At 40.5% G+C, this 27,790-nt stretch overlaps 1 pseudogene; it reads right to left on the bottom strand.

The window, feature by feature from the left end:
- Window positions 1–24,719: 24,719 nt before the first annotated feature.
- On the bottom strand, window positions 24,720–27,580 carry LOC147448620 (uncharacterized; annotated as a pseudogene).
- Between the last annotated feature and the right edge of the window lie 210 nt (window positions 27,581–27,790).

Below are 27,790 nucleotides of genomic sequence, written 5' to 3'. Positions count from 1 at the left end.
TATCAATCCTTCAATTCATTATTGACATTGATACATACTTTCCACGCCTATATTGCCACTTCAAATATTTCCTTTTATGTCAAGAAGCTTTGTGAACCTCGAACTTGAAGGGGATCGGGGAGCACCACAGATGGAGAGTGAGAGAGAAAAGGAGACACACGACACACAGATGTGGGTGGGGAGACTCAAAGAGTGAGCAGCCCCCTATACACTTATGCTATGTATAAGGTATACAAGTCAGTGGGCGCCCACACTCTGGGCGGCCGGGCAAGGCACAGGCGCCTATACCCCAACAACCTCCCACTCAAAGGCGACTGTGCCTTTAAGCAAGGGAACCTAGTCTAAAGACTACAAAAGGCGAGAGAAAACTGCTCTCAACCGATGCCCACTGGTTGGCTGTGATCGTGTGCATCCGGCTGTCCTGCTCCTGTGTAAGTCCATACACCACCAGACGTACCGCACACGTACTGCAAGTATGTATGCAATACCTGCATATCTCCCTCGTGCACTATGCCATCATCAGTCAACAAACGACTAACAACCCCAACTGCAAATGCTCCCACTGTAGCTGCGATATCCGGTCTCAAGATCAACATCTCATACATGAGACCACCGAATGCCGATGCAATGCTAGCGGGCCCTGCTAGCTCTATGGAGCATGCATCAACATATATATCCCTGGAAATAGGCATCTCTGAATGACAAGGCGTGTCAGCCACATGCATCTCCTGACTATCCACAAAAGACGCATCAACCTGTCGTGCAACCTCATAGCACACCAGCTGCTCTAGGTGTCTGCTGGAAGACATATCCTGCACAACTATATCCCCATGCTCACTGTCGAGCATAGAAAGGAATGACTGCATAATCGCTGACATCTCAGTCTCCTCTGCAATCATCCACTGCAAACATGACCACTCAATCTGCTGTGACTCACTAGAGCTCTCATGCTCTAACTCCATATGCATAGACTCTTGCACAACGTCCTCCTATCGTGACTCACTAGAGCAAGACCGCTCTACCTGTCTATCCTGCATAAAAGTATCTCGCACAACTGACTCTCTGCTTTGCTCAGTCACTAGCAAAGCATGCATCTATGACTCTGTCACCTCTCTGTGTGACTGCTCAAGTCGTGCCCCAACTGTGTGCACAACGAGCTCACTACCCTACAACCCATGAGCAAAAGAGACTCGCCTGCTCTCTCTCTCTCTACCTGGCTGCATGATCACAGAGACAACACCGTCTCTCCCGTGATCCACATGCAATGGGTAACCTGTACCACTTCTGGCACCTCTCGCAATCACTAGCGAACACAAACGCATTGCAAAATATCGCTCAAGCAGCGATACTCGACATACACTATCCCGTAACTGTCTGACTGAGATCAAATCTCGTCTCAGATCTGGCATATAACGCACATGACACAGGGTAAATCTCATACCAATGGGCAAGGACAAACATACGTCTCCTGCACCCTAAATTTCATACACAACACCATCAACCATGTGCACACAACCAAGTCTCCCACTAGAAAACGTGCTAAACCACTCACGATGCGACGTGACATGGAAAGTAGCATCTGAATCTAGTAACCAATGTGAAGACAATGTGAAATCCGATATGCAATCCGTAGACATAAGATCGAGCTAGATGTAAATGTGACATTGCCGTCACAAGCATACTCAGTAACCACCGTACTGATCTCACAAGCATCTGACGTGCCCAAATCTGCATCACGCATATGTCGCCTCCATTGTCTCAAATGCCTGAAACATCGACGCCTAATGTGCCCTCTATGTCCACAATGCCAACATGTCAAGTCTCTATGCCGTCGAGACTTGCGTGTGGGATCAATCTCTCCCATGGACATAGAAGTGGGACTAGACTCCCCTGTAGACATGGATGTCGCATACATAGCATGTAAACTGTGCTATAGAGCATGAGTTGTAGTCTCCCTCGAGACCTGCCAGTCAACAGACTCAACCAGATGCAAACGAATCGTAGACATGGCTAACTCATCAAGATCCTGCCAATCATCATCACGCATAGAATTGGGCTTCGCTGATAAACCACGCAAGGGTTTATCCTGCCCCAAATCTGTCAATGCAAATGAGTCCATGGCATCACTACATACCTCTCTAAGACTGCCATGTCTCCTATGATGTCACATACGACGAAAACAGCGCCGTCTAACGTGTCCAGAATGACCACAATACCAACATGTCACCTGTCGGCGTGCTCGTGAATGTAAATGTCTCACACGAGTCCTTGATGACTCAGATCTATCATACATATCATGTAATCTACGCCAAAGTGCTCTCGAAGTATTCTCATACATAACAAGAGCATATACAGATTCCGCAAGGTGCAAAGAGAGCGTAGATAGTGCCATCTCCTCTAGCTCCTGCCACTGATCGTCAGACATGTTTGAAGGTCTACCTACATCACCACTCAATGGTCGATGCAACCCTCGCTGTGTCAATGCATCAAGCATACACTCTCTCCATGCCGCAAAGCCTGACCCATCAAACACGCGCATCTGTGAGAGGTCACAATCTGATCGATCACCTGTCTCTGCCATGAGCACAATGTAGCAAACTAGAAAGCAAAACCACCTCACCAAAAACACCTGGAAATTGTCTACAAATATGGCCAGAAACACAATGTAAAACCTATGAGACACACTCCAAAATAGAGCTCCCGCAATGTCAATACAAGCCTCGCATGCTCTAGTATCACACTGCAATCTGTGAGCTAATCACCAAGCCCACACTGTGCGGTATCGATGCATACACACGCACAAATCTCCCACCTGCAGAGAACACCGCACGCAAATGCTGAGTGCAACCTGCAATCTCTACCTAGATCGCATAAATGATACGCATAAAACTCCTAGGAAAATTTCGCCAGATTTTCGACGCACAATGGCTATCAACACAAAATAACCATTGTCCTGCAAGCTCAATACAATGACCAATCAATGCGCATCAAACTACACTCAACATACATGCATAAGCTCTGCAAAACTATGGCAAACAATGCTCGAGATCACAAGACTCTCCCACCTGAGAGCAAACCACTGTCTCAAGCAAAGAAAGATACACAACTCCTCACTCTTGCGAGAGTGGATACAAAAACACAAAACTGTGTCCAAACTGACAAAACTTGTCAAAGTGAGAGTAAACACTCGATCACAAACTATGGCGAGAATTTGGGAAAAATCCAACAGAATTTCCCCTGAAAACTGAGCAAAAAACTCAAGTACAATCTCTACCATAAACCATAACACTACTCAATGCCAATGAGTAGAAATGCCAAAATGGCTCCACATTTTCACATACAATGACAATCCGCACTCAACGTACATCAACGGAGTGACCGCGCATAAGCAAGCGCCAAAAGATTTGTAATCCGGAAACTTGATCAATGCGAAAACAATGCTCTCAAGAGAGCTCACCGGGACTTGAAAGTGCTCGCCAAAATGCATGTATAATGGGCATCAACCATGCGCCATAACCATATGCAAACCATCCGCAAAGACCATGAATCCAAGCACAAAATCATTGCCAAAGTATCTTGTGAAAACCAGTGAAAGAAGCTCCACCTGTGTGCTCCAAAAAACTGCGTCTCTCAAGAGACCGCTTCGGTGGTGCGTAAACGCCTCCGTACTTCATTGCCCAAGTCTACCAAAAAACCCTCAAACCACAAGCTTAACACAAGCTGCAATTGCATCTTCAAATCAGAATTTATGCACTCAATTTCAAGCATCTCCCGTGCTTCCAAAAGTGCATCAAACTCGCACACAATGCGACAACAGAAAATCTGGAATTTCTGTATACAGTCAGTCTGACCTAAATATCAGCAAAACGGTGAGGAATTTGCAAAAAGTTTCTTCTGCAAAGTTGTAGACCACGTCAAAATGGATAGGCATACATCACTCTCAACTGAGCTCACAAGCTCCCATTTCATTCTCATAGCAAGTCTTATGCTTTCTTAATCTCTCTACCGTCGAGAGAGAGCGAGCTATCGCCTCGAAGCTCTCAAAGCCGTCGTGCTCTTCGCGGTCACCATAGCTCTGATACCAATTGAAGGGGATCGGGGAGCACCACAGACGGAGAGTGAGAGAGAGAAGGAGACACACGACACACAGATGTGGGTGGGGAGACTCAAAGAGTGAGCAGCCCCCTATACACTTATGCTATGTATAAGGTATACAAGTCAGTGGGCGCCCAAACTCTAGGCGGCCGGGCAAGGCACAGGCGCCTATACCCCAACAGAACTTAAGTTCGAGCCTCTCACATCAAGCCCTTCATAGGGCACTGCAACCTTGGATGTTAACATCCATTTTGGAGCTCGAACTTAAGCTCGAACCTATTCATGGTTACCTTCGTGAATGCTCAAGAACTCTAATGAAACAAGCCTTTTAATAGCTTCTTGTAGAGAGGCTATCTCTCTATAGGTTCAAGGATTGCCTACATTCTTCCAACCTTGCACATCAATCTTGTAAATCATTATTTACATTGCTACACAATTTCCACATCTATATTGCCACTTCCCATATTTCCTTTTATGTCAAGAAGCTTTGTGGAGCTTGAACTTAAGTTCGCGCCTCTCACATCAAGCCCTTCCTAGGGCTCTTCAGCCTTGCATGTTAACCTCCATTTTGGAGCTCGAGCTTAAGTTCGAACCTATCCATGGTTACCTTCTTGAAGTCTATAGAACTTGAACAAAACAAGTTTTTTAGTAGCTTCTTTTAGAGAGGCTAGCTCTCTATAGTTTCAAGGACTGGCTACATTCGCCCAACCTTGTACAGCAATGGTTTATCAATCCTTGAATTCATTATTGACATTGCTGCATAGTGTCCACACCTATATTGTCACTTCGCATATTTTGTTTTATTTCAAGAAGCTTTGTGCAGCTCGAACTTAAGTTCGAGCCTCTCACATTAACCCCTTCCTAGGGAACTTCATCCTTGCATGTTAACCTCCATTATGTAGCTCGAACTTAAGTTCAAACCTATCCATGGTTAGAACTTGAACCAAACAAGCCTATCGATAGCTTATTTAAGAGAGGCTATCTTTCTATAGTTTCAAGGATTGGCTACGTTCTTCCAACCTTATACAACAAGCCTATCAATAGCTTATTTAAGAGAGGCTATCTCTCTATAGATTCAAGGACTGGCTACGTTCTTCCAACCTTATACAAAAATAATGTATCAATCCTTAAATTCATTATTGACATTGCTACATAGTCTCCACACTAATATTGCCACTTCACTTATTTCCTTTTATGTCAGGAAGCTTTGTGGAGCTCGAACTTAAGTTTGAGCCTCTCACATCAAGCCCTCTCTACGGCACTTCAGCCTCACATGTTAACCTTCTTATTTCAAACCTATTAATGGTTAATACCTTCTTGAATGCTCAAGAACCTGGACCAAACAAGCCTATCAGTAGCTTGTTTTAGAGAGGCTAGATATCTATAGTTTCAAGACTGGCTACATTATCCCAACCTTGTACAACAATGCTTTTTCAATACTTGAATTCATTATTGACATTGCTACATAGTGTCCAATGTCCACACCTATATTGCCACTTCACAGATTTCCTTTTATGTGAAGAAGCTTTATGGAGCTCGAACTTAAGTTTGAGCCTCTCACAACAAGCCATTCCTAGGGCACTTCACCCTTGCAAGTTAGCCTCTACTATGGAGCACAAACTTAAGTTCAAACCTATCCATGGTTACCTTCTTGAATGCTCCAGAACTTGAACCAAACAAGCCTATCAGTAGCTTCTTTTAGAGAGTCTAGCTCTCTATAGGTTTAAGGCGTGCCTACATTCTCTCAACCTTGTTTATCAATCCTTGAATTCATTATTGACATTGTTGCATAGTGTCCACACCTATACTGACACCACATATTTCCTTTTATGTCAAGAAGCTTTGTGGATATCGAACTTAAGTTTGAGCCTCTCACATCAAGCCCTTCCTAGGGTGCATTGTGTCCATGCCTGTATTGCCCGTTCACTTATTTTGTTTTATGTCAGGAAGCTTTGTGGAGCTTGTACTTAAGTTTGAGCCTCTCACATAAAGCCCTTTCTAGGGAAATTCAGCCTTGCATGTTAACCTCCATTAAGGAGCTCAAACTTAAGTTTGAACCTATCCATGGTTTCCTTCTTGAATGCTAGAGTACTTGAACCAAACAAGCCTACCAGTAGCTTCTTTTAGAGAGGCTAGATCTCTATAGGTTCAAGGAGTGGCTGCATTCTCTCAACCTTGTACAACAGTGGTTTACCAATCCTTGAATTCATTATTGACATTGCTGCATAGTGTCCACGCCAATATTGCCACTTCATTTATTTCCTTTTATGTCAGGAAGGTTTGTGGAGCTCAAACTTAAGTTCTAGCCTCTCACATAAAGCCCTTCCTAGGGCACTTCAGCCTTGCATTTTAACCTCCATTATGGAGCTCGAAATTAATTTCAGACCTATCCATGGTTACCTTCTTCAAATTGAACAAGCCTTTTAGTAGCTTCTTTTAGAGAGGCTAGCTCTCTATAGGTTCAAGGATTGGCTAAATTTTCCCAACCTTGTACAATAATGGTTTATCAATACTTGAATTCATTATTGATATTGCTGCATAATGTCCACACCTATATTGCCACTTCACACATTTTCCTTTTTGTCAGGAAGGTTTATGCAGCTCAAACTTAAGTTTGAGCCTCTCACATCAAGCCCTTCCTAGGGCATTACATCCTTGCATGTTAACCTCCATTTTGGAGCTCGAACTTAAGTTCAAACCTATCCATGGTTACCTTCTTGAATGCTCAAGAACTTGAATGAAACCAGCCTTTCAGTAACTTCTTTTAGAGTGGCTAGCCCTGTATAGGTTCAAGGACTGGCTACATTCTCCTAACCTTGTACAACAATGGTTTTTCAATCCTTCAATTAATTATTGACATTTCTACATAGTTTCCACAACTATATTGCCACTTCTCAGAGTTCCTTTTATGTCAAGAAGCTTTGTGGAGCTCGAACTTAAGTTCGAGCCTCTCACATCAAGCCCTTCCTAGGGTACTTCAACCTCGTATGTTAACCTCATTTTGGAGCTCAAAGTTAAGTTCAAACCTATCCATGGTTACCTGCCTGAATTCTCGAGAACTTGAACAAAGTAGCTTGTTGTAGAGAGGTTAGCTCTCTATAGGTTCAAGGACTGGGCGACATTCTCCCAACCTTGTACAACAATGGTTTATCAATCCATGAATTCATTATTGACATTGATACATAGTTTCCATGCCTATATATACACTTCACATATTTCCTTTTATGTCAAGAAGCTTTGTGGAGCTCGAACTTAAGTTCGAGCATCTCACATCAAGCCTTTCCTAGGGCACTGCAGCCTCGGATGTTAACCTCCATTTTGGAGCTCGAACTTAAGTTTGAACCTATTCATGGTTACCTTCGTGACTGCTCAAGAACTTTAATGAAACAAGCCTTTTAATAGCTTCTTGTAGAGAGGCTATCTCTCTATAGGTTCAAGGATTGGCTATATTTTTCCAACCTAGTACAACAATGGTTGATCAATCTTGTAAATCATTATTGACATTGCTACATAGTTTCCACACCTATATTGTCACTTCTCATATTTCCTTTTATGCCAAGAATCTTTGTGCAGCTCAAACTTAAGTTCGAGCCGCTCACATCAAGCCCTTCCTAGGGCACTTCAGCCTCGCATGTTAACCTCCATTTTGCATCTCGAACATAAGTTCAAACCTATCCATGGTTACCTTCTTGAATTCTCAAGAACTTGAACGAAACAACTCTTTTAGTAGCTTCTTTTAGAGAGGCTAGCTCTCTATAGGTTCAAGGATTGGCTACATTCGCCCAACCTTGTACAACAACGGTTTATCAATCCTTGAATTCATTATTGACATTGCTGCATAGTGTCCACACCTATATTGTCACTTCACATATTTCTTTTTATGTCAAGAAGCTTTGTGCAGCTCGAACTTAAGTTCGAGCCTCTCACATTAACCCCTTCCCAGGGAACTTCATCCCTGCATGTTAACCTCCATTATGGAGCTCGAACTTAAGTTCAAACCTATCCATGGTTAGAACTTGAACCAAACAAGCCTGTCGATAGCTAATTTAAGAGAGGCTAGCTCTCTATAGGTTCAAGGACTGGCTACGTTCTTCCAACCTTATACAACAATGTTTTATCAATCCTTTAATTCATTATTGACATTGCTGCATAATGTCCACACCTATATTTCCACTTCACACATTTTCCTTTATGTCAAGGAAGGTTTTTGCATATCAAACTTAATTTCAAGCCTCTCACATCAAGCCCTTCCTAGGGCACTACAGCCTCGCATGTTAACCTCCATTTTTTAGCTCGAGCTTAAGTTCAAAGGTATCCATGGAGTACCTTCTTGATTTCTCAAGAACTTGAATGAAGCCAGCCTTTTAGTAGCTTCTGTTAGAGCGGCTAGCCCTGTATAGGTTCAATCACTGGCTACATTCTCCTAACCTTGTACAGCAATGGTTTTTGAATCCTTGAATTCATTATTGACATTGCTACATAGTTTCCACAACTATATTGCCACTTCTCAAAGTTCCTTTTATGTCAAGAAGTTTTGTGGAGCTCAAACTTAAGTTTGAGCCTCTCGCATCAAGCCCTTCCTAGGGTACTTCAACCTACTATGTTGACTTCATTTGGGAGCTCAAGTTTAAGTTCAAACCTATCCATGGTTACCTGCTTGCATGCTCGAGAACTTGAACAAAACCAGCCTTTTAGTAGCTTGTTGTAGAGAGGGTAGCTCTCTATAGGTTCAAGGACTGGCTACATTCTCCCAACCTTATACAACAATGGTTTATCAATCCATGAATTCATTATTGACATTGATACATAGTTTCCATGCCTATATTTACACTTCACATATTTCCTTTTATGTCAAGAAGCTTTGTGGAGCTCGAACTTAAGTTCGAGCCTCTCACATCAAGCCCTTCCTAGGGCACTACACCCTCGGATGTTAACCTCCATTTCGGAGCTCGAACTTAAGTTGGAACCTATTCATGGTTACCTTCGTGAATTCTCAAGAACTTTAATGAAACAAGCCTTTTAATAGCTTCTTGTAGAGAGGCTATCTCTCTATAGGTTCAAGGATAGGCTATATTTTTCCAACCTAGTACAACAATGGTTTATCAATCGTGTAAATCATTATTGACATTTCTACATAGTTTCCACACCTATATTTCCACTTCGCATATTTCCTTTTATGCTAAGAAACTTTGTGCAGCTCAAACTTAAGTTCGAGCCTCTCACATCAAACCTTTTCTAGGGCACTTCATCCTCGCATGTTAACCTCCATTTTGGAGCTCGAACTTAAGTTCGACCCTATCCATGGTTACCTTCTTGAATTTTCGAGAACTTGAACGAAACAAGTATTTTTGTAGCTTCTTTAGAGAGGCTAGCTGTCTATAGGTTCAAGGACTAGCTACATTCTCCCAACCTTGTAAAACAATGGTTTGTCAATCCTTGAATTCATTATTGACATTGCTGCATAATGTCGACACCTATATTCTCACTTCACATATTTCCTTTTATGTCAAGAAGCTTTGTTAAGCTCGAACTTAAGTTCAAGCCTCTCACATTAAGCCCTTCCTAGCTAACTTCATCCTTGCATGTTAGCCTCCATTATGGTGCTCAAACTTAAGTTCAAACCTATCCATGGTTAGAACTTGAATCAAACAAGCCTGTCAATAGCTAATTTAACAGAGGCTAGCTCTCTATAGGTTCAAGGACTGGCTACGTTCTTCCAACCTTATACAACAATGGTTTATCAATTCTTAACTTCATTATTGACATTGTTGCATAGTCTCCACACCAATATTTCCACTTCACTTATTTCCTTTTATGTCAGGAAGCTTTGTGGAGCTCGAACTTAAGTTGGATCCTCTCACATCAAGCCCTTTCTAGGGCACTTCAGCCTTGCATGTTAACCTTCTTAATGTCAAACCTATTAATGGTTAATACCTTCTTGAATTCTCAAGAACTTGGACCAAACAAACCTATCAGTAGCTTGTTTTAGAGAGGCTAGCTCTCTACAGTTTTAGGATTGGCTACATTCTCCCAACCTTGTACAACAATGGTTTTTCAATACTTGAATTCATTATTGACATTGTTGCATAGTGTCCAATGTCCACACCTATAATACCACTTCACATATTTCCTTTTATGTCAAGAATCTTTGTTGAGGTTGAACTTAAGTTTGAGCCTCTCACAACAAGTCATTCCTAGGGCACTTCACCCTCGCAAGTTAACCTCTACTATGGAGCTCAAACTTAAGTTCGAACCTATCCATGGTTACCTTCTTGAATGCTCAAGAACTTGAACCAAACAAGCCTATCAGTAGCTTCTTTTAGAGAGTCTACCTCTCTATAGGTTTAAGGTGTGTCTACATTCTCTCAACCTTGTTTATCCATCCTTGAATTCATTATTGAAATTGTTGCATAGTGTCCACACATATATTGCCACTTCACATATTTCCTTTTATGTCAAGAAGCTTTGTGGAGATCCAACTTAAGTTTGAGCCTCTCACATCAAGCCCTTCATAGGCTGCATAGTGTCCACACCTATATTTCCACTTCACTTATTTTCTTTTCTGTCAGGAAGCTTTGTGGAGCTTGTACTTAAGTTTGAGCCTCTCACATCAAGCCCTTTCTAGGGAGCTCCAGCCTTGCATGTTAACCTCCATTACTGAGCTGAAAATTAAGTTTGAACCTATCCATGGTTACCTTCTTGAATGCTAGAGAACTTGAACCAAACAAGCCTACCAGTAGCTTCTTTTAGAGAGGCTAGATCTCTATAGGTTCAAGGAGTGGCTACATTCTCCTAAGCTTGTACAACAGTGGTTTATCAATCCTTGAATTCATTATTGACATTGCTACATAGTGTCCATGCCAATATTGCCACTTCACTTATTCCCTTTTATGTCGGGAATCTTTGTGGAGCTCGAACTTAAGTTCGAGCCTCTCACATAAAGCCCTTCCTAATGCACTTCAGGCTTGCATGTTAACCTCCATTATGGAGCTCGAAATTAAGTTCAAACCAATCCATGGTTACCTTCTTCAATGCTCAAGAACTTGAACAAATTAAACAAGCCTTTTAGTAGCTTCTTTTAGAGAGGCTAGCTCTCTATAGGTTCAAGGATTGGCTAAATTTTCCTAACCTTGTACAACAATGGTTTATCAATCCTTGAATTCATTATTGACATTGCTGCATAATGTCCACACCTATATTATTGACATTTCTGCATAATGTCCACACCTATATTATGTCAGGAAGGTTTGTGGAGCTCAAACTTAATTTCAAGCCTCTCACATCAAGCCCTTCCTAGGGCAATACAACCTCGCATGTTAACCTACATTTTAGAAATTGAACTTAAGTTTGAACATATCCATGGTGACCTTCTTGAATGCTCAAGAACTTGAACGACACAAGCCTTTTAATAGCTTCTTGTAGAGAGGTTAGCTCTCTATAGATTCAAGGATTGGCTACATTCTTCCAACCTTGTACAACAATGGTTTATCAATCCTTGAATTCAATATTGACATTGCTACATAGTTTCCACACCTATATTTCCACTTCACATATTTCCTTTTATGTGAGGAAGGTTTGTGGACCTCAAACTTACGTTCGAGCCTCTCACATCAAGCCCTTCTTAGGGCACTTCACCCTCGCATGTTGACCTCCATTTTGGAGGTCAAACTTAAGTTCGAACCTATCCATGGTTACCTTCTTGAATGCTCGAGAACTTGAATGAAACAAGCCTTTTAGTAGCTTCTTTTAGAGAGGCTAGCTCTCTATAGGTTCAAGGACTGGCTACATTCTCCCAACCTTGTACAACAATGGTTTATCAATCCTTGAAGTCATTATTGACATTGCTGCATGGTTTCCACACCTATATTTCCACTTCACATATTTCCTTTTATGGCAGGAATCTTTGTGGAGATCAAACTTAAGTTCAAGCCTCTCATATCAAGCCCTTCCTAGGGCACTTTAGCCTCGCATGTTAACCTCCATTATGGAGCTTGAACTTAAGTTCAAACCTATCCATGGTAGCCTTCTTGAATTCTCTAGAACTTGAACGAAACAAGTATGTTAGTAGCTTCTTTTAGAGAGGCTACCTCTCTATAGGTTCAAGGACTGGCTACATTATCCAAACCTTGTACAACAATGGTTTATCAATCCTTGAATTCATTATTGACATTGCTACATACTTTCCACACCTACATTGTCACTTCACATATTTTGTTTTATGTCAAGAAGCTTTGTGGAGCTCGAGCTTAAGTTCAAGCCTCTCACATCAAGCCCTTCCTAGGGCACTTCAGCCTCGCATGTTAACCTCCATTTTGGAGCTCAAACTTAAGTTCAAACCTATCCATGGTTACCTTCTTAAATGCCTAAAAACTTGAATGAGACCATCCTTTAAATAGCTTCTTGTAGAGAGGCTAGCTCTGTATAGGTTCAAAGATTGGCTACATTCTTCCAACCTTGTACAACAATGGTTTATCAATCCTTGAATTCATTATTGACATTGCTACATAGTTTCCACACCTGTATTGCCACTTCACATATTTCCTTTTATGTCAGGAAGGATTGTGGAGCTCAAACTTAAGTTCGAGCCTCTCACATCAAGCCCTTCCTAGGGCACTTCAACATCACATGTTGACCTCCATTTTGGAGCTCGAACTTAAGTTCGAACCTATCCATGGTTACCTTGTTGAATGCTCAAGAACTTGAACAAAACAAGACTTTTAGTAGCTTCTTTTAGAGAGGCTAGCTCTACATAGGTTCAAGGACTAGCTACATTCTCTCAACCTTGTACAACAATGGTTTATCAATCCTTGAATTCATTATTGACATTGATACATAGTTTCCATGCCTATATTTCTACTTCACATATTTCCTTTTCTGTCAAGAAGCTTTGTGGAGCTAGAACTTAAGTCCAAGCCTCTCACATCAAGCCCTTCCTAGGGCACTTCATCCTCGCATGTTAACCTCCATTTTGGAAGTCGAACTTAAGTTTGAACATATCCATGGTTACCTTCTCGAATGCTTGAGAACTTGAACGAAAAAACCCTTTTAATAGCTTCTTGTAGAGAGGCTAGGTTCAAGGATTGGCTACATTCTTCCAACCTTGTACATTAATGGTTTATCAATCCTTGAATTCGTTATTGACATTGCTACAAAGTTTCCACTCCTATATTGCCACGTCACATATTTCCTTTTATGTCAGGAAGGTTTGTGGAGATCAAACTTAAGTTCGAGCCTCTCACATCAAGCCCTTGATAGGGCACTTTAGCCTCGCATGTTGACCTCCATTTTGGAGCTCGAATTTAAGTTCGAACGTATCCATGGTTACATTCTTGAATGCTCGAGAACTTGAATGAAACAAGCCTCTTAATAGCTTCTTTTAGAGAGGGTAGCTCTCTATAGGTTCAAGGACTGGCTACATTCTCCCAACCTTGCACAAAAATGGTTTATCAATCCTTGAACTCATTATTGACATTGCTGCATGGTTTCCACACCTATATTGCCAGTTCACATATTTTCTTTTATGTCAGGAAACTTTGTGGAGCTCAAACTTAAGTTTGAGCCTCTCACATCAAGCCCTTCCTAGGGCACTTCAGCCTCGCATGTTAACCTCCATTTTGGAGCTCGAACTTAAGTTTAAACCTATTAGGCCACAGAAATGGTTTGCAATCAAGGGTAAATGGACCAACCACGAGACCCATGAGTGTTGTTATCGACCAAAGTATGATGGGAATGTTCAATATGTACCTATGAGGCCACAAGGAGAACCCATGTACATATATTAGCCTAATATGGCCCTAGCTCAAAGACCACCGATGGGTATGGAAAGACCTCAACCGTGTTGGGTCAACAACCTCCATGTTCAAGGCATAATGTAGTGCCTGTAAAGTACATGCATCCAGAGGGAGTCATAGATGAACAAGGACTAGTGCCTGTTACACCCTATGCTGAGCCTAGTCCATCTACATTAGTGGTAGAAGGAGATTGGTATAATTCACATCCATCATTAGTGGAAGAACTTGTGACTTATACTACACCAAAGCTTGCACCAATGTACTATGTAGCTAATCAAGGTGTTAGACCTCCTATGGTAAGACCCATGATTAAGCCAAGAACTGGAAACTGTCACAATTGTGGTGCAGAAGATCATTGAAAAATGAATGCCCAGAGCCTGATAAGAACCTTAAGCCAGTTGAAGCTTATTGCATACAATGCTGCAAAAAGGGAGGACACTTCCTTGAAGATTGTCCAAAAAATCCTTTAAACAAGGGTAAAACAGTAGTGAACGTAGTCCAAGCGATACATAGTAGCTCATCAGAGAGTGAACCGATTGTTCCAATCAAGGTAATCACTAGAGCCCAGGCTAAGAAGAAGAAACATAACTCTTATGATGATTCGAAGAATACAAAAATTTCCTCTCAAAAGACCAAAAGAAGCAGAAACAAAAGGTATGAGATGAAAAAACAAAAACAAAGGGCTGAAATCGAGGAGAAAGCAAAGAAGCTATTCTAGGAAAAGGTGAAAGAAACTGAAAGCAAAATCAAAGAAACCACCGTGAAATCTGGAGGATCAATTTTGGTTGACAAAATTTTTGAGTTGATTAATGCAGCCTTGGAAGCTTACCAAGCAGGACTTAAAGCAGGCCAAAACATGGAAAACAAATGGAAAAACTATCCTTCTCTAGACATGGAAGCAGCTAAGCTTGAAGCTCATCAAAATTTGGTAAGAATTACTCAAGAGATGTTGGAAAAACAAAAACCAAAGCTTGAGAGTATGGCAAAACCTGAGGAGCTTGAGGTAGGAACAAGTAAAGAGAAATCCAAAGTGGTGGTAGAACCCCGCCTTGAAATAAAAGAGTCATAACTTATAGTGCTGGACAGCAAAAATTCCTTAGATGAAATTCCATTCGTAGAAGAAGACTGGCCAGTATGGAAAAAAGTTAGAGAGATTAATGATGGGAGCCTAACTTTGAAGTCATCTCCTATAGAGGAATTTTGGTTAGACAATCTACCTCTTGATATGATGGACATGGATGTACAATCCTTATGGGGATTGTGGATCTAAGGCTTCAAGAATGTCAAAACCATTGACTTTGAAAACATTACCCTCTTACTTGGGAGATATGAAAGATGAATCCATAGTGTGTAAAACCACTCAGATAAAGAGAGCGGAACAGACCCTAGAAGTAGACAATATCCATTCAATCATTTCTACACCCATCCAATGCACTCTTACTTTAGGAGGACTGTTAAAAATCAAATTATATTTATGGAATGATCTGCAGAAAACTCTAGAAAAGGTGAGGATAACAGGGCTAATCGCAAAAAATTTGAGAAAATTGAAACACAAAATGGATAACAAAGAGATTAGATCTATTCCAATGAACAAAGTCGGAGAATACTACGAAGGGGAAGAAGGAAACACAACCCTTCTGATGAGATATAATGATATAGAAACCATGGCAATACTAGAGAGTGGGGCAGGCATAGCCATAGACACGAAAGCAGTATAGGAATCCTGGGGACAATCAGCCACTAGACAAACTCGAATGAATTTGCAATTGGCTGATGAACATATCTAACCCCTTATGACCGCTTGAAAAAGTGATAGTTAATTCCTGTGGGATTGAATATCAACACGCTTTTGCCATAGTAGATTTTGGAAGGAAACTCAATTATGAAATCATCTTGGGAAGACCTTTCATGCGACAAGTACAACTCATCCAATATTGGGGAAACAATTATTTTTACTTGAAGCAAGTGGGATCAATAACAAGGGTCAATCTAAAAGATCACACTTATAGAGATTTCATGAAAACGTCCATACAAGAATTCGATTCAATCTCTTCGACTGAAACTAAGCTTTCATCTTGGTTGAACAAAGACACACCTATTTGGATGTGCAGAGCCTCAGAATACGGGAGCTTAAAATGAGAAGAATGTATCTTTAGAAAGGGATTGCACGGATGAAGCCTATGTACCTGAACCCGGTCCAAAGCATTTGTTTGAGCCATTTAAGTGCACTCAAATTTTAGCGACAATGGATATATGTGTAAATACGTATATGCCTACTCAATTTTGCAATGAGGACGGCTATGACATAATTCCCATCGAAATGATCTCAACCCTTCACATTGAAGGAAAAATTCACAAATCCAAGGACTTGATGAAAGCTCAACAAGTCTTTTTAGACCTCTACTATGATGCAGCAAATGAGTTAGAAGAACATTCAACTACCTCAGATGATTCGGGGTCAGAAAAAGAACATGTGAGAGCTAAACTACTGATGAAGGGAGGGGAGGAAAAGTTTTTTGACTTTCCAAACGAGAAACCGAGAAGACAAAAATGGTATAAAGAAAAAGAGACACGAGAAACTTGAAAGCTAGACCTATGCCATCACTCTCCAATAGAACACAGTTCCTGATGCAGATAGATGCACATGATTGTGTCAGGGACAAAATTGATGGTAGATATCCTTTAAACGAAGAGCAAGAAATATCAAAAACTTTGAGAAAAATAAGAAAGGAAACTCAAGCGAAACCTAGAAACTAGGACAAGGATTCAACCATGACACGAGTTGAAACGAAGAAAGAATATCAAGAGTTGAAAAAAGCTCTAAAGGAGACATATACAACTGAAATGGAAACCACTGAGGAGGATGGAAAGATGTAATGAGCGTTCCATCCCATTACAAGAAATATACTCTCCCAGACTAAAAAATCATAGTCGAACAACCTATCAGGGAACTACAAAAACAGGGTGAGTCTTACGAGGGACTTGATAATGCAAAAAAGATAGATCTGGCCGAACCAGGAGAAGAGCTTAGACCAGCCTACATTGCAAATGACCTAACGAAAGAAGAAGAAGAAGAGCTTTTGTTAAGCTTACTAAAAGAATACGGAGATATCTTTGCTTGGTCTTATAAGGATCTTAACACTAGTCTTGTAACAAAACAGGCATTAAAGTGCCTTTTTTACCTCTTTTTAGAAAAATCATTACATACAATTCACCTAATAATAGTGAAAAATCATACCATAGGTGCGATAAGCATATCAAAACTTAGTTGAAAAAAATACTACACATAAAAAAATAATTCCATAAAGGTAGTGAGCAGTAAATAATTGGAGTAGAAAAGGTAAGTTTTAACAAATTTTCACAACTTTATTTCAAAAATCCATCTAATGAGTTTAAAGCAAATCAAATCTCACCAAGAAAAATCTCAAGGGGCATATACTAAAGTGTGGCATAGTTTTTTGATGCTACTACATCCCCGTTTTCTCTTTAGAATAGCAAAACACTCGCCATACGCTAGGTAAACAGGAGCCACTTTAGTGGCTTTTTCTAGTGATCTTTGCAATTGTAGTTTCTTCCATTGATGGAATTCAATAACAAAAAGACTTTAGAATAGCTTATATTGGACATAATAGAAATTGATAAAAATATTTTAGGCCAAAATAATGTTTGCAGCTTCATCATTAGCTAACAATGTTTTCATCCACTCTTTGTATAAATCACCTTTTGTTGGGGTATAAAGCCCAATGTGGTCGCCCAGGTAAGTGGGCGGGCCGCCAGGTATGTACACATATTCTTTTGTAAAAACCTAATAAGAACTCACTATGCTCTACACATTACAGTAGAGCGAGTTCACCATATCGTCGTGCTCTTCTTCTCGCACTCTCTCTCGCGTCGCACTTCCACTCGTACTCCTTCAACTGGTATCAGAGCTCAGATCAAGGCTCGGGGCAGCACTGTAGGAGGCTAGAGTCACCAGATCAGATTGGAGTGAAATTCGACAGGCGAAGACACGGCCCCAAATCTCGTGGACGAGCCCGAAGGGTGTGGCGTTGTCAGAATTTCATTCTGAGGTCATCTCGGCCACCGTTCGGCTTTGACAAAGGTCTGTGCAGGCCATTTTCGACTACGTGGTCTCGGCGGGTGCAGATCCGACTCTGCAAATTTGGGGTTTTCAGCCTACGACTGCAGGTGCTGAGGATATCGACACTCCCAGAGTGTTGATTTGTGGCTGTCTACACATCGAAGGACGGCTCACAGTTCTTGGAGGAGTGTCACATACGACACGGGCGCATCTACACACAGACTGTAGGCGACATCCACTAGTTCATCAGGTAGCTTGTGTTTGCTGCTTGATATTCCAGATCTCATCCTGACATTGCAGGTACTTCCACATGGGATGTATATTCAGAGATGATGTATGTCTGTTGAGGGTTTGCTGGCTGTGAGTCACGCAGCAAACAACCGCCGCAGTGGTTACAACATACAGTGGGAAATTTGTGGATGTATGACTTTGTGGGAAGTCTATGTACTGTCAGATTTACTGCAGTCTTTGTTGAGGGTCGAGTGAGGTTTTATTGAGCTGGGGGATTCTCGAATGTTGAGATCCTTTCGGTGATACAGGTCTTGGAGCGATCCCTCGAGCACCCTTAGATAGGCAGCTAGGATGTATTCACTGTGAGTTAGACAGTTGGGATTGCATCTTTGCTTTACTACCGTTGAGGCATTGTCGCAGTCTATGCTTACAGGACAGTGACAGTACAGTAAGAGACAGTACAGGTGTAGGACAGGTTTACCTACAACTTACAGTGTCAGAGAGACAATGTTTTTTGAGCTGTTTTTTGGTCTGTTTTTTAGTACACCAGAGCCATTTTACAAAGGAGACTCTGCCGAAATTTAAGCAAAATCTGAAGCTTTCTTGGTTCATTTGACAGGTTGATATTGGTTCAGAGGTCAGTTTACAGGGGAAACTCTGCCGAATTTTTCCCAGGAAAGTAAACCACTGTGAAGCGTAGCTATGGCTGGATCACAGGACACTGCTCTTTACAATATCAAGAATCTGGATGGAACCAATTTCCCATTGTGGAAGAAGCAGATTTGGCACGTGTTGGTACAAAAGAAGTAGATAAAACCTATAAAGCTCAAGGGGATAAAACCAGAAGATATGGACGAAGATGAATGGAACGAAATGGATGAATTGGCACTTTCTACCATTATGCTGACTTTGGCAGAAAGCGTTTACTTCAATGTAACAGACGAGATGTCGGCTTATCAAGCATGGTTAAAGCTGAGTGATCTTTATGAGAAGCAGAGTGCAACTTCACAGGTATACTGGCTTAAGAAGCTTGTTGACTTGAAGATGAAAGAAGGGACACCTATGTCCAATCATCTGAATGAATTCAACACAATCTATAGTCAGTTGTCAGCTCAAGGTGTCAAGTTTGATGAACCTGTTAGAGCTATGTTCCTGTTGATCACATTGCCGGAAAGTTGAGACACTTTTCGCACAGCTTTGAGTAATTCTGCACCTCCAGATGGTTTGAACATAGCAGGTGTAGAAGGAAGTCTGCTTACTGAAGAAACCAATAGAAAGACAATGGACAAAGGCAAAGGAACAGCCTTAGTTGTCAGGGGAAGGACCAAAGAAAAGTACAAAGGTGGAAAGAGGAATCAGTCTCGTAGCAAGTCCCGCAGTGCTAAAGGCAAGAGTGACATAGAATGCTACCATTGTGGCAAGAAGGGTCACATGAAAAGAGACTGCAGAGAATGGAAAGCAGAAAAAGGCAAAGAGAAAGCTGAAGACCATGGTGAGAAGAACAAGTCCTCAGTGAAGATTCAAGAAATAAATGTGACAAACACTGTTGCAGAGGATGACAGTCTAGTGTCTAGAGACATCTACATCTTGAAGAATACAATGGACTCAGCTCTTCTTACAGCATCTGATGGAAATGCACTGAGTGACTGGATTATAGACTCAGGGGCATCACTTCATGTGTCTCCAAACAAGGAGTGATTTACCTCTTATGTGACCACTAAAGATCATGTTCGGCTAGGCAATGGGCAGACATGTGAGATCTTAGGTGTTGGAGATGTTCAATTGAAGTTTTAGAATGGCTCTTCTTTCACGCTGAAGAATGTGAGACATGTTCCCACAATTACAAAGAGCTTGATCAGCACAGATTTACTTGATGATGCTGGCTACGTCACCACTTTTGGACAGAACATGTGGAAGATATCTAAGGGTTCTATGACAGTAGCACATGGAGTAAAGTCTAGAGGACTTTACATGATTTATGTATCAAATGACTCTAAAAATGTAATCAATGTAACCGAGCAGCCAAACGTTTCTTTGTGGCATAGTCGGTTAGGACATATGTCCAAGAAGGGAATGGAAATCTTGTCTCGTTCTGGTTATTTGCCTGGCTTTTCATTTAATGATTTTGAATTCTGTGAACATTGTCTGTATGGTAAGCAAACACAACAGCCACATAAGCATAGAACCAGTAGAAGAGATACACAGTTGGCACTTGTTCATAGTGATTTGTGTGCACCTATGCCTAACCTATCTCTAGGGGGAGCTTCTTACTTTATGACATTTATAGATGATTACTCGAGGAAAGTATGGGTTTACTTTCTCAATCACAAGGATGAAGCGTTTAGTGTTTTCAAAACGTTTGTGACACTTGTGGAGAATCAGAGTGGCAAGAAGCTTAAATGCTTACGCACTGACAATGGTGGAGAGTATGTTTCAAAGGCCTTTCAGGACTTTTGTGAGTCAAAAGGTATAAAACGTGAACTTAATGCTCCTTACAATCCTCCTCAAAATGGTGTTGCTGAGAGGATGAATAGGACCATACAAGAGAAGGTCAGAAGTATGTTGTCTAATGCACAGCTGCCAAATGGGTTTTGGGCTGAAGCTGTATCAACAGTTGTTCATCTTGTAAATAGATCTCCTAGCAAGGTTTTGCAGAAGGATTCAGTGCCAGAGATGGTATGGTCAGGCAAAATGCCCTCATACAAGCATCTCAGAGTCTTTGGCTGTGAGGCATATACTCACGTTCCAAAGGAATTTAGGAACAAACTTGAGCCAAAGAGTAGAAAGTGCATCTTTCTAGGCTATGGTAATTCTGGTGAGATGGGGTACAGACTTTGGGATCCCGAATCCAAAAAGGTTGTCCGCAGCAATGATGTTCACTTTAATGAATCCAAATATCATTCTAAACCAGAGAGGGTTGAGGAGATTAGAAGAGTTGTCTTCCAAGAAGATGGACCTGCACGTGCAAAACAAAATGTCAGGGCTCAAGAGGAGCAAGGATAGGATAGAGTGGAACCACAGGTTGTGGCTGAGCCTGAGCCATCTATTGTGCGTAGATCTGGATGTGTCACGCGACCTCCTGACAGGTTTGTTCCATCTATGAACTATGTCATGTTGACTGATTGCAATGAGCCTTCATGTTACAAGGAAGCAGTGAAAATGAAGGACTCTGGGAATTGGCAATTGGCCATGCAGTCAGAGATGACAGCTCTGCATAAAAACCAGATATGGAAGCTAGTTAAATTACCACGGGGCAAAAAGGCTCTACCCTGTAAATGGGTTTACAAGTATAAGATCACCGCTCATGATAGTGAGCCAAAGTACAAAGCAAGGCTTGTTGCCAAGGGCTTTAAGCAAGAACAAGGCATTGATTTTGATGAAGTCTTCTCTCCGGTGGTCAAGATGACTACATTGAGATGCTTTCTTGCATTGGTTGCCATATTAGATTTGGTGTTGCACCAAATGGATGTCAAGACGGCGTTCTTGCATGGTGATTTAGATGTGGAAATTTACATGCAGCAGCCAGAAGGGTTTGTTGAGAAAGGCAAGGAAGATTGGGTATGCCAGTTGTTAAAGAGTCTTTATGGCTTAAAACAATCACCGAGGGCATGGTACCATAAATTCCACAAGTTTATGCTTTCTCAAGGCTACAAACGTAGTGAGTTCGATCATTGTCTATATACAAAGAAGGCTAAGGATGGCAGTTGGCTGATCCTTATTTTGTATGTGGATGACATGTTGATTGCTGGCAAGCACTTGGAAGAAATTTCAGCTTTGAAGTCAAAGATGGCAAAATCGTTTGACATGAAAGACATGGGTGAGGCAAGTCATATACTTGGTATGCGCATTGAGAGAGACAGATCAAAGAAGTTGATTTGGTTATCTCAAACAGAGTATATTGACAAGGTTTTGCAACGTTTCAATATAGAGAAGGGAAAGGCATTGAGTGTTCCATTGCCACCATATGTGAAACTTAGCAAACAAGATTGTCCTGTGTCTGAGGAAGAACAGGCTGAAATGGATAAGATTCCATATGCGTCTGCAGTGGGTAGTTTGATGTATGCAATGATTGCTACTCACCCAGACATTGCATTTGCAGTGGGAGTAGTAAGTCGATACATGTCAAACCCAGGCAAGAAACATTGGGAGGCAGTGAAAGGAATATTGAGATACCTGAAAGCTACAAAGAGTATGCGTATATGCTATGGGAGTCAGGAGCTAAGTGTAAAGGGTTTTACAGACTCAGATTATGCAAGTGACTTAGACAACCGAAGGCCAAAGTCAGGGTATGTTTTTACATTGGCTGGTGGAGCAGTATCATGGCGTTCTAGATTACAAGATTGTGTTACTCAGTCTACTACAGAGGTTGAATATGTTGCAGCATCAGAGGCATGCAAAGAATCAATTTGGCTTAATCGACTAGTAACAGATTTGGGAATCAAAGAAGAGATGCCTGTGTTATATTGTGATAGTCAAAGTGCTATACAATTGGCTCGCAGTCCAGTTTATCACTCAAAGACAAAGCATGTGGATGTGAAGTATCATTTCATCAGGGAAATGCTCGAGGATAAGCAACTTCAGCTTGTCAAAGTTCATACCACAGAAAATCCTGCTGATCTACTTACAAAAGGACTTCCCTCAGAGAGCTTTGCGCATTTTCGCAAGCAGTTAGGTGTAGGGTAGTACATCTCTTGTATATTAGCTTGTATAGTAGCTTCTCTCACACTTAAAGTACCACATTGGACTTTAAGTGGGAGGTTGTTGGGGTATAAAGCCCAATGTGGTCGCCCAGGTAAGTGGGCGGGCCGCCAAGTATGTACACATATTCTTTTGTAAAAACCTAATAAGAACTCACTATGCTCTACACATTACAATAGAGCGAGTTCACCATATCGTCGTGCTCTTCTTCTCGCACTCTCTCTCGCGTCGCACTTCCGCTCGTACTCCTTCACCTTTTAGGTTGTTTCATTTCTATATGTACTGAAAGTTCCCTACATTACTAACATGGGATGCTGGATTCCAATAGAAAAATATTGAGTAGCTTGTAGATTGCACAAAATAAAAATGATCATGTTTCACAACCATCAAGTTGAGCTAACAAAGAAGAGCCACTTTAGTGACCACTCTTAAAAAATAATTGGCAAAGAGTAATTGTAGTTGAATTTAAAAAAACGTATGGACGTTCATAACACTGAATTATCCATGTTAGATGAAAGTCTCCACTTTCACAAAGGGTTGCCAAACATTTTATTTCATGCAAGACTCGTGTGTGTGTGTGTGTGTGTGTGTGTGTGTGTCTCTTTGGTGGGGGGGGGGGGGGGGGGGGGGGGGGGGGGGTGGGTGGTGGGTTCAGAGAAAAAACTAAGTGAGACAATCAGATTCTTTCAATATTAAAGAAAAGACAGTTCACTTGAAGCTCTTTGGGCCTTGAGGCTTTCTGCAAAAGAGTACAAAGGGCTTTTTGACAAAATTAAAAAATGTCATTGCTACTTTTCTTTCCAAAAGATCAATGAATAAAGATCAAAACAAGCATCTACAATCTTGCATAGGATAATCATGGTTCATAAGGAATGTTCATATGGAATTCTGCAAAGCATTTGTCGGGGCACAAGTGAATATTGCATGCTTCACACTTCCACTTGGTGCGCCTTGTATGCCACCTCTTTGGTGCATCATTCTCATCATTTACAGTACATTTATATCATTCACGACATTGATTACAATGTTTATTCGAAGTCCCTTCAACCTTCACAAGAACAATTGATACATTAAATGCATCAATTGCAGCATGAACCCTTCATGAGAGATGTTCCTCACAAAATACATTATCCACTAAAAGAGTTTGCAACTCCACAAGAAAATTATGGTGACTAATGTCTTTGTGCCAATGCTTGTATATAATGAAATCATTTTTGTATACACGCCATCCAATAATCCCCAAAAGGCCTTATGCCACCATTTCCAACATTGCATACTTTCTTCTAGGGAATATGAAGAGCCAAGACACATCTGGTCAAATATATCACATCCAGCTTTGAAGCTATTGTACTTAACAATAGCTTGGGGGCATGGTAAAATTTCTTTTGCACATTTAACTTGTCTTTGACAAGTTACATTCCACATACCATATACATTTCTAGCAGCAAAAACTAGTTTGGCATCTTGCCAACAACATGCAAACAAGCCATTCTTTTGCAATATGCAAACTGTGAGGAGCCCCGCATTGCTCCCTTCTCCAACCACGCATACTCTTTGGGCCAAATTTTTGTATTTTTAGACACAACCATAGTTCCAGTGCCAGCATACCCATTAAAAGTTAACCGTTGGAGCAATCAAAAAGAGGTAAATCCTCTATCCATGAACACATGATTACCTTTGCTTGGGAGGGAGCTCATCAAATTTTTAACCATTGCAAACCCCAACCCTTCCTTTAGGAGGTTTATCATAAACATGAAAATGATAATTATATGCAGTTTTAGAGTCACAAAGGATAAAAACCTCTATGCCAAACTTATGAGGTTTTAAGGGTAGGTACATGCGGATTGGATTTCTTTTACTTCTAGTTGGTATAATTCTTTCATTGATAGTAACTTCTCGACCCACTTGGTAGCATTGTTTGAAAGTTTTATTCAAGATCTCTTCCAACTCTAAAAATTGCCAGCAGCGATACTCTATTCTTCTTATCTTGAGGCCCATGATTATTGTCTCTCAAGTGTAAAAATCTCTTTATTTGTTGAAAGCGATTTAAGTGACATTTTTCACCCAAAATCAGGATATCTCACTGCACCTTTAATATCCCCCCTTCAATAGGGCTCCGTGTTTGGTAGAGCTTGTAGAGTCATTGCCAACACCAAGCCCAAGAACCTAAAGAAAGATTGCCTATCTAGGCCTTCCCACCTTCTCATGGTAGCCTTACTTTTCTCTTGTTGCACGCCTGACATCATCTTCATAACGGTTTGTTTCTTTGATGATTGCATCTATAATCTCCAAAGGAAATAAAGATGTAAAAAGCTGAAATGCGAAGCTGAAATCCATTCAATCGCTTTTGGGATGAAATCAATGGTTTAGAGTCCGGCATACATTCAGAAAATGAGAAAAAAGTATTGGTGGCTCTCTCTCTCTCTCTCTCTTCCTCTCCACCCATCCATTCCAAGACTTGAAATGGAGATTCATTTTGACACACTCTAATATCCTCAGACTCTTGCTCAATAGAACTATCATCCACTTTCTCAAATTCCATATCTGAGTTTTCTGCACTAGCATGAGGCATGACATCACTTTGCATTATTTTGGCCTTTTTAGGCATTCCTTGAGTTTTGGACACCACAACATTGCTACATTCACCCTTGTCCAAAGGAGTGGGGGGAGGAACATTCATTTGCAAGCATGCAAAATGCATACATTCCATTACAATCATTATCTATAGGAGAGGCATATGCACTATTTTCTACATCTTTATCTTTATCATGCATTTAAATAAAACCTCTTTCCCTTTACTATTATGTCTAGTTTTGGATTGAGAATATACATTGAATCCATCCACATCATATATCAAAGAATTTACATCATTATGTTCCTAAATTGTCACACGCCTCCTCCCATTAGCAAAAACATCAGGGTGTTTACATGCATTGTTCTCATTTTCCATGCTTACATTGTTTTCTCTTTCAATTACACTCTCATGCACACGACCATGAATGCTACATCATCACTAATCAAAAATTGTTTGACACTGCTTTCATTAAAATCGTATAGCACTTTTTCACCATCAAATTTTGCACGCCAAATTTTCTTCTCATGATCACACTCAACTATCTTACCAATAAAGTACCTCTTTCTATGTGATTTTTTTCCGAACTCTTGTTCTCCCCAATCTTTTCCCCACCAACATGCAGGAACCTTAATGTGTTTCCACTTGTGCGAAAAGCTCATGCTAGTTGAAGCTGTAAGAACCATCTATACATAAACCACATACAATAGCTTGTATTAAACAGTTGGTTAATTTTTCATAGCCTACATTGGTTTTCTCACATTGTGAAAGGGAATTATTACAAAAAAAAGTAATGAACTTCTAAAAATACACTTCATGGTAAAAGATTTCACTAAATTGTAAAAGGTTGAAATAACTTTTACTGTTTCATTTTTTTGTATATGCTTTTCAAAGTTGAAGAAAAAACATAGCTTTCTCTTGCAGCCTTTCATGTTGAAACTTCCAAAGTGTGATATAAAAAACCTTTCTCTTCCATCATACAACATTGCCACTTCAATGCAAGATGAAGAAAGATTTGACATCCTACCCAAAAAGTACTAATATTTCTCTATCAAGGAAGCTCACTACAAGTTCATCTAAATAAATAGTCTCTACCATAGCAAGTCCAAAAAGATACACTGCTCCATAGCTACATAATAAGCAAAAATATTAAACTAAGACATGCACATGTGATACTATGTACCATAGAATTTAGAATAGATACTTTCTTCTATAGCTACATAGTAAGCATAAATGTTAACTTTCTGTAGTAACCCATATCACATATTTATATGGTGGCATTCCATTACAGACTTATATGCCTGCACTAACCACCCACAAACAACCACACCCTCCAAAAAAACATTTTTTTTTTCCTTTTTTGAATATAATAGTGTAACTTCAAAGACACCCATACCCTCCAAAACATGCATTTCTTCATTTCTAAAGTCGGCTGAGTATCTTAAGGAGCCGATTGTGTTTACCTTCACATAAGCGCTAGAGGCTTTGCCTTTGTAAGAAACTTCGTGGTACACTTGGAATTTTAGGTGTTGACACTTTTAATCTCAATCAACAACTTTCAACTGTAGAAAACACCCAGCTTCAATGAAAGCTGCAAGAAACAAGATTCAATAAAAAAAGTAACTTAGTAAAAAACAACGCTCCGACTAATAAGGAAAGGCTAGAGGAATAAAAGACTTTGAAGTGAATGCTTTCAGCCAATGGAATGAAAAAGGATAAAAAGGAATTGACTTTGTTACATAGCCCATGGGAAAGAAAAGAAAAGAGGGGCATGAGCTATTTTGTAATAAGAAACATTTCTATTGTGCTCATGTAAAAAGTGTTGTTGAACAGAGTCTCTACACAGGAGCCAAGAAATATTCCTATAAGGCTTCAAGATCTGCATTAGAAATCCTAACATGTACAGGCATAGATGTCACAAAGAAATATTTTATGATTGTCAAATATCATGTCAAAAACGATATATGAGTCCTAAAACAACTTGAATAAAGTCTAAATATAATTTACCTAAACAAAGGAGACTCTCCTATGTCAACGTCACCTTCCCTATCTACCTCACATCAAAAAATATGCTTTTAATTCCCCTTCCTTGCACCTGCAAGAGTAGAACATTGATCCAAATTAGCCTAGATAAAGAGACATGTAGAGAGAGAGAGAGAGAGAGAGAGAGAGAGAGTACCTTAGCACAAATGGATAGATGCGATGTCCACTATTGAAGAATATTGTGTTTCCATTTTTGTCGAAACCATCAAGAGCAGGGAACCTAAGGCAATATGTGGCGCTAGTGTGTGGGTATGGGTGGGTGTGTGTGTGTGTGTGTGT

This window comes from Adiantum capillus-veneris, chromosome 10, assembly GCF_014529385.1.
Source record: "Adiantum capillus-veneris isolate H3 chromosome 10, ASM1452938v2, whole genome shotgun sequence".
Classification (NCBI taxonomy): Eukaryota; Viridiplantae; Streptophyta; class Polypodiopsida; order Polypodiales; family Pteridaceae; genus Adiantum; species Adiantum capillus-veneris.
The sequence above is the reverse complement of the archived record's forward strand: the minus strand, read 5'-3'. Positions and strand labels throughout refer to the sequence as shown.